This window comes from Lepisosteus oculatus, chromosome 5 (genome assembly GCF_040954835.1).
Source record: "Lepisosteus oculatus isolate fLepOcu1 chromosome 5, fLepOcu1.hap2, whole genome shotgun sequence".
Classification (NCBI taxonomy): Eukaryota; Metazoa; Chordata; class Actinopteri; order Semionotiformes; family Lepisosteidae; genus Lepisosteus; species Lepisosteus oculatus.
In genome coordinates, this window is record NC_090700.1 from 19106793 (window position 1) to 19119792 (window position 13000).

At 36.1% G+C, this 13000-nt stretch overlaps 1 protein-coding gene across 5 annotated transcripts in view; it reads left to right on the forward strand.

Annotated features, from left to right (window-relative positions):
- LOC102695255 (cell adhesion molecule 2) overlaps positions 1–13000 on the forward strand; it is a 698483-nt gene that overhangs the window by 614076 nt on the left and 71407 nt on the right. The gene's annotated exons all lie outside the window — the stretch shown is intronic.

Below are 13000 nucleotides of genomic sequence, written 5' to 3' on the forward strand. Positions count from 1 at the left end.
TATTCAATACAGGTTTAGCGGCAATACGCACATTTCCTCTAGTTTTGGAGTAGAGCAAAACCCTCCCAATGAAACAGTGAAACCAGCTTCAAACCATAAATGTACATTTATGTCCACATTTCTAAAGACTATTTTAACAAAAGCATATTTGTCACTCCTTCTAAAGCCAGAGGGTGCTCCTACTCTGTCCTGTCCCTTGTTTCCCTGTGCTTTGCTTGTCCTTCCAGTGTGTCTCTGTCTGGGGCTATATATTTCCATGTCACACTTTCCTACTCGCTCAACATTGAGGATTCGGATGTCTTGAGATCCGCCTATCACCAGGTCGTCTCCTCAGCGGCCTGAGGGCATAGGTTTCTACCTGACATCGTCTGAACTGCTGAGCCCAGGCTAATCCCCATTCCACCACTATGCATAGGGTCTTTTTCACTCTCCTGCCATTCCACGGCATGCCTTTCTGACATCTGTGACAATATTGATATTAGATTGGTGGTGCGGTGGATCTGTGGTTAAGAATCACAGATCCACCTGTGGCTGGAAAGTTGGCGGTTTGTATCCCATGGCCAGCAGAGGAATCCTATACCGTTGGGCCCCTGAGCAAGGCCCTTAACTCCAACTGCTCCACACTATATAAATGGCTGAACCTGCGCTCTGACCCCAAGTTTCTCTTCCTGTTTGTGTGTCTCATGGAAAGCAAGTTGGGGTATGTGAAAAGACAAATTCCTAATACAAGAAATTGTATATGGCCAATAAAGTGATCTGATCTTATCTTATTAGATTGGTAAATAATGTACATTGTACTATACATACAATACATATGGCTATGTAGGTAAGATTTTTTGTCGGTCAATACAAGCGTTAAATAGTTTGCATTTACAAACTATTCACAGAAAATTAGTGCTCTATCACTTTACCCTTAAGCTTCATTTAGATTTGGAGTGAATACATTTTAAAGAGCAGTGACATCTTGGTTAATATTTTTATTGTGAAAGTAAAGTACTTGCTAATTAAAATAGAAAGCACAATGATAATTAGATAATTAAAGTTCAATTAGATAACTAAAATACTTAGAAAAGCTGGTAGAAAAGTGACATTTAACCAAATGAGTGTTTATTCTAGATTTATGATACATTATTAGGCTTTAGGGTTCCAAAGTCTACTGTACGTCCTTGTCCTCTCTGTGGAAGTTTGGTAATAAATAACGAATAGGGGTCAGCACTGACAGGGTGAATTACAAAATTCCTTTAATGGATTTTACATCAAGAGTGAAATTGCAAACCGGTTTCATTAATTCTTTGATGGAGTTAATGGGTGCCTCATGACTCAAATCAGCATATTCACAATCACATTTGGAGCACCTACTCCAAATTCTTACAAAGTAACAAGAAGGACAGGCTTGTTTTATTTAGGAATGTCAAAGCCAGAGCTGGAAAAGATGCCAGCCTCTGGAATGCATGCGTTAACAAGGAAGAAGTTGGAAAAGTCCAAAGTCATTTTACCAGACTTCTTAACAAATGCACAGTGTAGAGGTTTGTAATCACTAACACCCTGTTTCTCTAGAAAAAAAAAAGATGCAGAACATCCTGGCAACATCCACAATCCAAAGATATCTGATTGATTACTTCACTGTCTATGCCTGGAATTACAAAGATATTTGCATCACCAGAGCAATGTCATTTAGAATACTGACTCACAAACATCACTGGAAATCATAACTGAAGCACTGGGGGAATCCAGTCCAAAGATATATATTTTTTATTTATTTTTTAAAATGATGTGGGAAAAGCCCACATACCACTTGGGAAGACATCAAGAGAAACATGACCAATCGGCAATGCCCGCAAACAGTTTTACCTCCAAACCGTCTCATTCCTCCTGCTGGAGAGCTTCTCCCACCAGTCCCATTATGGATGTTGACATCCTCAAGAGGCACTACTAACATGTTTTTACAGCATATTAATTATAGGACATATGGGAGGAAGAGCAGCAGCCTCTCTATTGTGCATTCTTTGACTTGAAAAAGATGTTTTATCTCCATACAGTATATCCATATAACTCTTATATATCCCCTTGAATTTCAGACAAGAATCAAACAAGGGTATGTTATTGCCCCAGGTTTGTTTTCAATGTTATTGAGTGTCATGATCTATTTAATTATAGTCAACTCCCTTCTGGTTTTCAACTAATTTACTGAATGGACAGTAAATTATGTAACCTCCAACAATTTCGGTCCAAAATTGAAAACAACCCATCTTCAGTCATTGAACTTAAATCTACTGGTGATGCTGCAATACTGTATGTGCCTTGACAGAAATGGATTGCCATATAAATATGTGACTTCTAATTAGCACTCAGAAATCCTCCATTGGTGAGCTCCAAATGCACATACTGTACCTCTGTGCCACCAGTTCATATTCACAATGCGTGTCTGGAGAATGTAGAGCATTTATGATACACTGGGACCCATAACAACCATAAATCTGAAACCAAACCAATGATCTGCCATAAAGCAGCATTCCTATGTCATTCCAACAGTCATATCATCAGTGCCATTTTAATAAAATTTTACATATCAAGTGAGAAAACTACTGCACCTGAAGCAGTAGTAATCTCCCATCATCTCCATTGGTTTGATCATGAGGTCCAGATGTGATACTCCAGGCTGTCATAGAATGTCTTATTCTCCCAGCATAGCCCAGCAAATTACATAAGAAGTGGATAGAAGAAGAAGCATTTAACATGGTAAAAGCAAGCATGAAGAAATGTTGTTTCAATGTCATCTCCTGGGGGGGGGGGGGGGCATATCTGGGAAGGGGCCCAGCAATTTGAAACCAAAGATATCAGAATGAAGACAAAAATTGAAAGGTGAACTCTAACAGAGCTCACCATAACTAGAAAGCACAGTGTATGACCAGATTTTTCCCAAGATAACAGAGACTCACCCTGCCAGAGAGTGTGTAGATCCCTATTGGTCTTATCAGTGAACTTTAGAGCTCATGGAAAATAATCGCCCTCAGCAAACAAGCGATATTCTATGAACAAAGTGAACATATTGTAGCTATTATTGGTTCCAATGACTTCCAATGAATTTGGATTTTGTTTTCTCCTTTAATTTACAGTAGGATAATTTAATTTGAAGAATAACTCTAATCATTCCTATTTAAAACAAACAATTCCTTACTTGTGTGTATCCAATGCATTGTAATACTTGAGCCTCGGTAGTGAATTATAATAATTGAAGCAAAACTGTAAAAGTGGTCATGTACATTATGGAAATGCTACAACTTAAAGCTCAGTTTTCTTTTAAAGTCACCAGTTGTAAAAGACCTCCTTATCTGGCTGTCCTGCTAGGTCAACACATCTTTGCACACATACATGGAGTACTAGAACACAATTTGTAAGCTAACTACTTGTGTTTCTTTAAGAAATGGCTTAGAGGGTCATTTGGTTACTGGCTACTGAATGTATGGGATGGAATGTATGAATGACCTCCTGTTATTTAAAACAACAATATTCTTAAGAAGATAACATAAAGGCCATACATTGGCTCCAGATAATCAGTGATGATTGGACAAAGACAGACAAGAAAAATGATTGCTTTTGGAACTCACAATTTACTTATGACTGAATTTTGTTGTCATAAAAAAGTAATTACACTTTTAACAAAACAAAATTCCACAAAATGGAAAAATGCAGTTCTAAAGAAAAATCAAAGTACAGTACATAGTGAATGTTGCTTGACATTTCTATCCCTAATTACTATTCTATTAGCTGTACAGACAAATGAAAGAAGCATGTGGCACTGATTTATTACTAGATGGCTAAAAACACTCTTACTGACTTATGCCCCGGTGTCATAAAGATGTAGACAGGCAATTTGAATAAGTGAGGCAGGTTATATTTTTAATTTATCTATGGCCTCGACCTTAAAAAATTATAAATACATTTAATAAATACTTCCATACTGTGGAAGTATGGAACAAGCTATCCAGCCATGATGCTGAAGCCAATACCCAGGTGTCTTTCAAGAAATGGCTGGGTGAGATCCTTAGATTAATTAGCTGTTAACAACCAATCCAATTAAAAGTGCCTCCACTCATTTGTTACTATTCTTATAAATAAGTATAGCACAAAAAAACAGATTAAAGTGCAGAGAAACTATAAGGAAAAGAGAATTATCAAATTTTCTATAGCAACATGGGGGTATGTTTAATATAAGTGTATGTTTCATTGTTGCTATTGCCAATGCTACATTCCTTTAATTGCATGTTCAGATTTTTAAAATTAAACTAGAGTTACACTTTTATCTAAGAAATGTGCCCAATTGTTCTTTCACTTTTAATTGGATTGAGTGTCATTGTGCAAATAAGTTCATTACTTACCCTTGATCCCATTTTAAAGAGAGACACTTATGCATTTGTCTAATTTTGATTTCCAATCGATTTTCCCTTTAATTCTTCTTGTTTTATTTTATCTGTTTAACAAGAGTGACTCCAGGCAGAATTTAAGAAATGGGTATAGCATCCACGATTTCAATAACAAAATAAAAGAAAATCTAATCTGAAGCATGCTGATGGCTAAATTAAAGTGCTATCCTATTCATTAACGGCTATCAGTTACAGTATTTCATTAATAAACAGAATTTGGCAATGTCAAATATAGTATTAAGAGTAGGTAATTCTTTCAGAAAGAACACAAAAAAACACATATAGCATGCCTTGTTGTCTGGGTTAGGTTTTGTAGTTTTTTTAAAATGGAAATCACAGGATGTCTAATTTTAATGTTATAAATACTGTTATATTGTAATTGTGTTTCACTTTTAATCTGTTGTTATAATCTTACATTTTATGTAAATACTGTAGCAGTAGATAGACTGATGTGAACATGTAGAAAAAGCAGATTTCATTGGAATCCAGAACAGTTACAAATGATCAAAAGCTATTCAACTCAAACATTTTTTGGTTAAGTATCTAATTAATCCACAGATCTTTTTCAGCTGTTTCTTGAAACCAGGGCATTAATTGTAACAGAGTAGCTGGTCAGCTTGCTATAGGCTGCCACAACCATTTGTATAAAGAATTACCTATTGTTCTGAGTTTTGCCCTTCCACATAATTTCCATGTGTCCTCTAGCTCATGTCAATGCCTTTGAGTAGTCTGAAGTTCTTAAATCATGTCACATCACATATGTATAAAAAGTTTAAACTATTTTAACCTATCACTGTAGGACTCTCTAAGGAAAGCATCATTTTTTTTCAACTGAATTATATTTTAGTAAACTTTACTACTGTGTGAATTACGGTATAACATCTTTCCACAAATCTATGTGAGCTTGTCTATTTAAAGAGTTAAAACTGAGCCAAGAAAAGATTGTCCAGTGCAACAATGATAGATGTTTTCAATAAGGTAAGACTGAGTTTCTGGACACCCATCACAAAGACGGACAAATTGTAAAGTACGTTAGCACATTTTTATTATGTCTTATCTACAAAGTGTTGTGAAAGATATTGCTTTTTGGCCCATATGTTTTGGTACAGGCATTTCCTGTAATCATTCTTCTTGTCAGAAACGGTGACAGATCGTGCATTGGAAACCATTTTGTATTACTGGTACCTGAATTGCCAAAGTTTTGTTTTCTCTCAGAGACACTCCAGCTGGCATTAGCATAACCAGTGATGCTGAAATGCTGTGCCTCTCTCAGAAAACCATGACCATTTTTTACCACAAAGTTCCACAATATAATAGGAATCATGAATCATGATCAAGAACTAGTGCAAGTATTTCAAACTTGTGCTGTGCAGTTGTAAATTGAAAGATTCCATGGTCTCACTTCTTTAAACAATTTATTTAATTCATAATCAGCACCAAATAGAACCAAACAACACAATGCAGCAAATATAAGATAACATGCAGGAAACTGGAGCTCACATGAAAAAGGTGTAATGACACGTGACCATGAAAGCACTAGCAAAATGTAATCTAACTGTACTTCTTACTGTCAGAGCAGTTTCTGCAAATAAACAAGTGTGGTTTAGATGTACATAGCTCAGTCTCTACCGAGTCTCATAAAATATATTTTTGGATGAGGATGTACCTGCACGTGAAATGTGCTGTGTCTGAAGATTGATATCAACTTCAGAATTGTCATCAAGAAGGAATATTCAAAGGCTCAGTGAAACAGTCACATCAATAAAGCATATTAGTCACACCTAATAATACCTGACAACATTTAATCATGGGACATTCCCAAAGCATGAAGAGGAACATCCCTTGAAGATAACAATAACAGATGGCCTAATCCATGTTTCTTCCTATACCCTCACATTATACCCTTGCTTTTCTAAATTATTTCTCTACCAAACACAGCTATTGGAAAGACGAACACTGAGTGTTCACTGTTTTAGAAACTTAATAAGGTCTACTTAATTTGGTTGCTAGGAGCTAAATGACACAAGAATCTTGTCCAGCCAGGGTGTCAGTTTCCTGGTATCTTGTTCAACCACTCTTGCAGCCCAAAAACAAACGGGATGTAGTGGCAGGGGGGTTCCAGATCCTTTAGGCCTGGATTACCCAGTCCTGATCTGGGAGGCCTGTATGCTTTCTGGTTTTTGTTCCATTTGAGTTGTTTACTCAACAAAAGTAAACATTTAATTGAACTAACTAGTTACATTTTTTTTTCTATTTGAAATTTGGAGTTTTTCACCTACCTGAAAATGTGATAATTAAATGGCAATCGGACTGGACCAGTGGTACTGTGGCTAATGATCTGCGCCTGTGGCTGGAAAGGTGCTGGTTCAAATCCCGCTCCCAGCAGTTGAATCCTACTCCATTGGGCACTGGAGCAAGGCTCTTAACCCCAGCTGCTGCCGGAGCACCTAATAAATGGCTGACCCTGTGCTCTGACCCAAAGCTTCTCTCTCCCCGTCTGTGTGCCTTTGTGACTCATGGAGAGCAAGCTGGGGTATGTGAAAAGACAAATTCCTAATGCAAGAAATTGTATATGGCTAATAAAGTGATCTTATCTCTGTAATGTATTGAAAGCTCAAAACAAATAACTCAGATCAATCCTAATTGAATTAATGTTTCAATTAAGCAAGAAATTGGACAGCTGGAACAAAACCCAACAGGTGTAGGAACCCTCCAGGACTAGGACTGGACAACCCTGTTTAAGGTTGCCATTGGGATCAGCCTCCTCTGTAGCTGCTACCTTCCTGGACTGGGCTCTGATCCCTTCATTTTGCAGGTCACTGACTTCCTTGCCCCTCTCTCATCCAGGCTAGGGGAAGCTCTTTATTGCTTTCAGCCTTCTCTTCTCCTCTCTGGGTGAAATCATTTTTGGCCTGCCCTCCTGTGACCTTTATAACACTGAAAATATAATACCTTTTATAGTTCCAAAGAAGGCTTATTATTCTATTAAAACAAAGTGTTAACCACTCTGCCTCACCCAAAGACAAAAATATCAAAAGTTACACAAAGACTACAATTATTATTAATTAAAAATTATGTTACTGGTGTTAGTAGCAGTAATAATACCTTTATCCAAGAACACAGTAAGAGTAATTAAAACAGATAAAGAAAAATGTTGAAGCTGTGTACATACAGTAAGTTATTTTAACCTAATAACCTGCCACTTAATAACAGTAAGTGGAATCTGTCATTATTGTATAGAACATTATTATTATCAAGGCCCTGGAAGTCACAGTATTAATTCTTTTCATCCTACAGTATTTCTCGGTTTCTTATTTTAAATCAGGAGCAAGGTGAAATTATCATTGTGTTGTTTTAAAGCTTGCCTTTCTAGGCATTGGACTTAAGCTCATATAACACACACTAGGGCCCACACTATCCTTTGAAAAAATGGACACATCTGAAAGCAGCCTTCATCTCTTTTCATAAAACTGTCTCTTACTTTTATGTTCTTATGCCCGGACCACTTAAACATTTCTGGATCACTTAAAATGAAAATAATAAAGTAATAAAATAAGGTCATGGTTCCCTTTAATATGGACTTTAAACATTCTAAGCCCAGTGACTGATCTTTAAATCCCTTAATCTAATCCATTGCATATGGAACAAATGACATTGTGCTACAGCATCACATAGCAAATATCATATTTTCGACCTGAGTATAAAAATCATAAGACTTCCTGCAAATGTCTGTTCCAAATTTGAAAATGCAGCCCTCAGAGATGGACTCAGATGTTCCCACGGAAGTAATAATATTGGTACTCCATATCATTGAATTTCATTTTGGGGAAATTAAAGTTACAGTATTTTTCTTAAAATGCTTTTCTGCACACTGTGGGATTCTTTACTGCCATACTCTCTTAGAACAATGGATTTTGTTCCATTGTCCCATGGAATTTGTTCCATTCCATGGATTTGGATCCTCCCCACTGATAGCTGATGTGTGGTGAGCGTTCTGGCGCACTATGTCTGCCGTCGCATCATCCAGGTGGATGCTGCACATTGGTGGTGGTGGAGGGGAGTCCCCATTACCTGTAAAGCGCTTTGAGTGGAGTGTCCAGAAAAAGTGTAAGCAATTATTATTATTATTATTATTATTATTATTATTATTATTATTATTATTATTTTGGCTTTTTACTTAAAATTGAGCTTTTTGAACTGAATAATTACATTTTGCATTGCTAACACTTTGTTTCAGACTTATTTTGTGGACCAATGTAATACTTGCACCTCAGAGCAAGCCTTTTTTTTTGGGCGCACACAAGAGCTTATTTTTTCCACTTCAGAAGAGATTTCAAAATTACAGCTCTCATTTTTTTTTTGTTTTTATTACCTGCAGCTTTTAACAAGGATTTCCACGCAAGCATGTATCATGTATTTTAGTTTTAGTTGTGGTCTAACAATTTTTTAAACTATATGAACTGATATACTGTATTGATGCCACTACTGAATGAATGTTGTTATATAACCCCTCTGTAATTTGTTTAAATAGAGTTTCCAATGAGAAATAAAACTTTTTAAATTTAAGTATGCATTTGCTTTTTCTTAACATCTACAAATTTATACCGTTGGGTATTAAAATTGCTCAATGTTCTCAAATTAAAACCTGAAAGAAAATCCTGTTACGACATTAGTGAGGAATACTTCTCATATAACTGGTATACTGTACAATCCATCAGTAAATTTGCACATTTGCTAATGACAGAGTAACAGAGTAAAAGGAAGCTTTATTTTTGCAGTTTGTTTTCTTCATTGATAAGTTAGGAAGCCTGTTCTAACAGTTTTGGTGTAATCTGTCTTTGTGTTATACCCTTTCTGTCTTACTGACAGGACAAACTGCAACTAAGTTAGAGATTGATACTGTATGTCTTTATATTGCACTAGGATGCTAATATTTGGACACGTTAAACCAGAAAAAAGATCACCTTGGTTACTTTTTGCCAGCGCAAAATCTGTGACAGCAGGGTCAGTCGCTTTCTCATATGTTCAAAATATATTTAATTGCTTCCCCCTCTGCCTGTGAGTTTAGTCTGAGCTCACATTCCCTGTATTGAAAAACAAATTAAACACTGTGTTAATGAAACACAATACTTTGCAGTCAGTGAAGTTAGGTCTGACAAACCATTGAATTGCATGATGTAAATTGGGACATGGCTCCCAGTTGGCCTAATCAATAGTTCTAGGTTAGAGCACAGGGTGAGCCCAGACACAGCCTAGGCTGGAATTCCCCAAGCACTGGCACACACTTGGTTGAGTGCTTCCAGGGTTGAATAGGTTCAACTCAACCAAGATATCACTTTCTTGCTGTGCAGCAGCAATTCCTGTGGCACACCAGGGACTTGTGAGCTTTCACTGTTGTCAGTTAGAGTTCTCTTCTTTTTGGTGCTTCCCTGTAGGAAAACTGGGGGTGGCAGTTAGTCAAATAAAGGCTCTGGTAGATGGGTGTGTCAGAGAAGCACATGCTCAAAAATGTCCTCAATCTCCCTACTAAGACTAAGATGATTTATAGTTGTTCAGTTCTACGTGGGGAGGGCATGATCAGAATAACTAATTGTAAAAACATATTTATTTAGCTTATTTATTTATTTTCAGTAAACCTCGAGAGAGTCTTGTGAGCTATGCATTGAGCATTAATAACTAATGTCTCATAATGGCATTTTGAATCAGACCTGCTCTTCCACTGCATGCCCTTCCACTTATTTGGAAAATTCTATATCGGATATTGAAATTTAAAATGGCAATTTGCCGCAGTCTGATTTCTTATTTTCTGGTAGGATTCTGGAAAGAAGAAAAGTATCCACGTTTTTTTCTTCATGGCAACACACAGGACCATGAACAGCCCTGAAATTACATGGGCAAAAAAAATGGAAATTTCTGACAGGGCAAAAATTAACAGAAAGCATTTCAGTGCTTATGATTCCCTTACCCTTTGTATAGAGCACTGTATACAAATTGTAATTATTATATTATGATATTGTGGCCTAATATAGATACTGTGTTTATTTGATCACTGCAGTTATGAGTGTGGTGTGATAAGCATACTTTTTTCCATTCATTTTTTTAGTTTATGAGCAGATCTACTTTTATATCAATCAATACATTGCCTAGCTGAGGACATGGGCTTTAAGGTCTGATTCTCATTCATTTGTAGAAGACTAAGATGACTAATTCAGTCAGAAGACGTGTGAATATATATTTTATTATGGTTTATAATTTAAAATATGTATTTTTATTCTGTAGTTCCTCACATTGTTTTGATTAATTAATTTCTGTAGTTTACTGAAAAAGTGTTTGGACAACCCATGTAGACACTGAAAGTAAATTGACTTAGTCAAGAAAATACTGATTGTCTGACTGGTGACTAAGGACAATTTTAAGATTTTTAAGTGTCAGTATTGGTATATTTTAATATTACAGTAATAGAGGAACAACATAATAACTTTGAATTACACAGTACACTAGATTTGAGAAATATTAAATTGTAATTTTAAAAAGTCAGTAAGTCTAATGGCAGGTGCAAGAGATGTAGTATTTTCCCACTTACTATGATTTGCTCTAAGGCAACATAATCACATTTAGAGTCTTGTTCTGACTAAATCACAACACAGACATTTCAAACTGTGCATTGCTGTTCAGTGGCCTGTGTTATTATGCAGTGTTCATGTTTTATGTAGTAGTGTGCAGTGTAACACACAAATACAGAGTGTCTGAGCAGTGTTGTAGTGTCTTTGAATGAATCTGAAATGCATCTTAATGGGTCCCTCATCACATCAGACACTTCACTAGAAAACGCACAAGCATAACAGCCTCTTGGAACAGCACTGAAGTGAGATAGAGTTGTATTTAGATTTTTCTTTTCAAATGGGTTTATAATAGCCTATAGAATGTTTTACAAAGTAAAACATTATTCCACCCACTGCTCTTTGTATTTCACTGCAATCTTAAACTCTTAAGAAATGTCAGCTTACAATGTAGCCTATAGTGCAGGAGCTGATTCACATGTTCAATATAAGCAGCCATGGTAAGATGAATGTCTCCCAGTAGATTTAATCGTGTACATTTTGGCATAGCCAATGGGAAATCCTAATCATTGCATAGGATCGGTAGAGCACTTAATCGACATAAGCATTCTTCCGGCCACAGGACCAGTCATGAAAAATGGATGGAAGTTTTTACCTGATATACTATTCAGAAACACCTAGAGATTTAATTATTATTTTTATGCTGAATATGAAATATATTATATGAGTCCTGCAGAGCACAACCCAAATGTGCTGGATATCTCATGTAATTCAAATCCATTTTCCCATATATGCATTATGCTCAAATGGGTTTAATCAAAGCTGCATTCTTTTACATATACAGAATATACTGTATATATCTTTTCAGTGAATGTTTCATTGCTGAAAGGCAGGTGGCCAATTATGGATCTCTCTTACTGCTAATGATGTTTGAGAACTGTGACGTCCAGCTGGTTTAGCAGTACCCACATTAGTGAAGTCTTAGCATGAGTTCTGCTTTTAAATCTTTTTTTGCATATTAGAAATGCACATGGTTAGTATTTATGTTAAATTGAGCCATAAACTGAAGCCAGTTCACTGTAGTGTGTTCTAATGCTCAGTGAGTGACTTCCTCCATTCGGACTGTCCTATTCCCTTTAACAGTTTTATTGTTGCTTTATTTTACTTAACATTAACTTCACATTTGTATTGCCATCAAAGCCTTATGTAGGCCTTACTGAAATGTGTCTACGGTTCCTCCACAGGCACATCAGTTGTTCATTTAGGCTAGAAAGCATGTTTGTCTAAATCATGCATTAAAAAAAGCTAAATCTATGCATTCTAAATATTTAATGCATGCCTCTTGCAATTATTGTGTGTATGTCATTTAGACAGTACAGTAGCTCAGCTTATATTCCATGTATCTCCATGTTTAGATCCTCTTTGAAAGTAAATAAAACAAACTGTTGCATCTCTGGTAGTCTATTTCACTTCTAAAATAAAATATCTGCTTTTTACAATGTTGTTCATATTCAACATTTTGTTGTGAAATTAGCATGGTTTGGTACAAAGACATTGATTAACCATACTGCCCATGTATAGTTATGAGAGTATAAACAGGTCTTAGGTTTGTGAATTTTGTTTGGAAGATGTTAAGGTGATTTCTAGGTAAAGTTTATTTTAAGGAAAATGTTTAGTTCAATTTGTGAATTCCAATGCCTGAATTTCAAAGTGTTGCAACATAACAGTTTGACAAATCTTTTTAGAAATGTTTTGATAAATATTTCAATTACGATAACTCTGTAGTATCTGAAATGCATCCCTCATGCACCTGCATATTATTTTATGAGCCTCCATTGACAAATCTAGAAAAAAGCTGTTTAATAACTCTCAGATAATAGAAAAAGTAAAAGGTAGCTCCAGACCAGAGCTAGATCAGCTCACTGGGCCAAAGATCATCCTTGTTCATGTAGCATAAAGCAGATTGAAAACATGTGATCTGTACAAGGGTACAGGTTACTGCAGCCATGTCTTTAA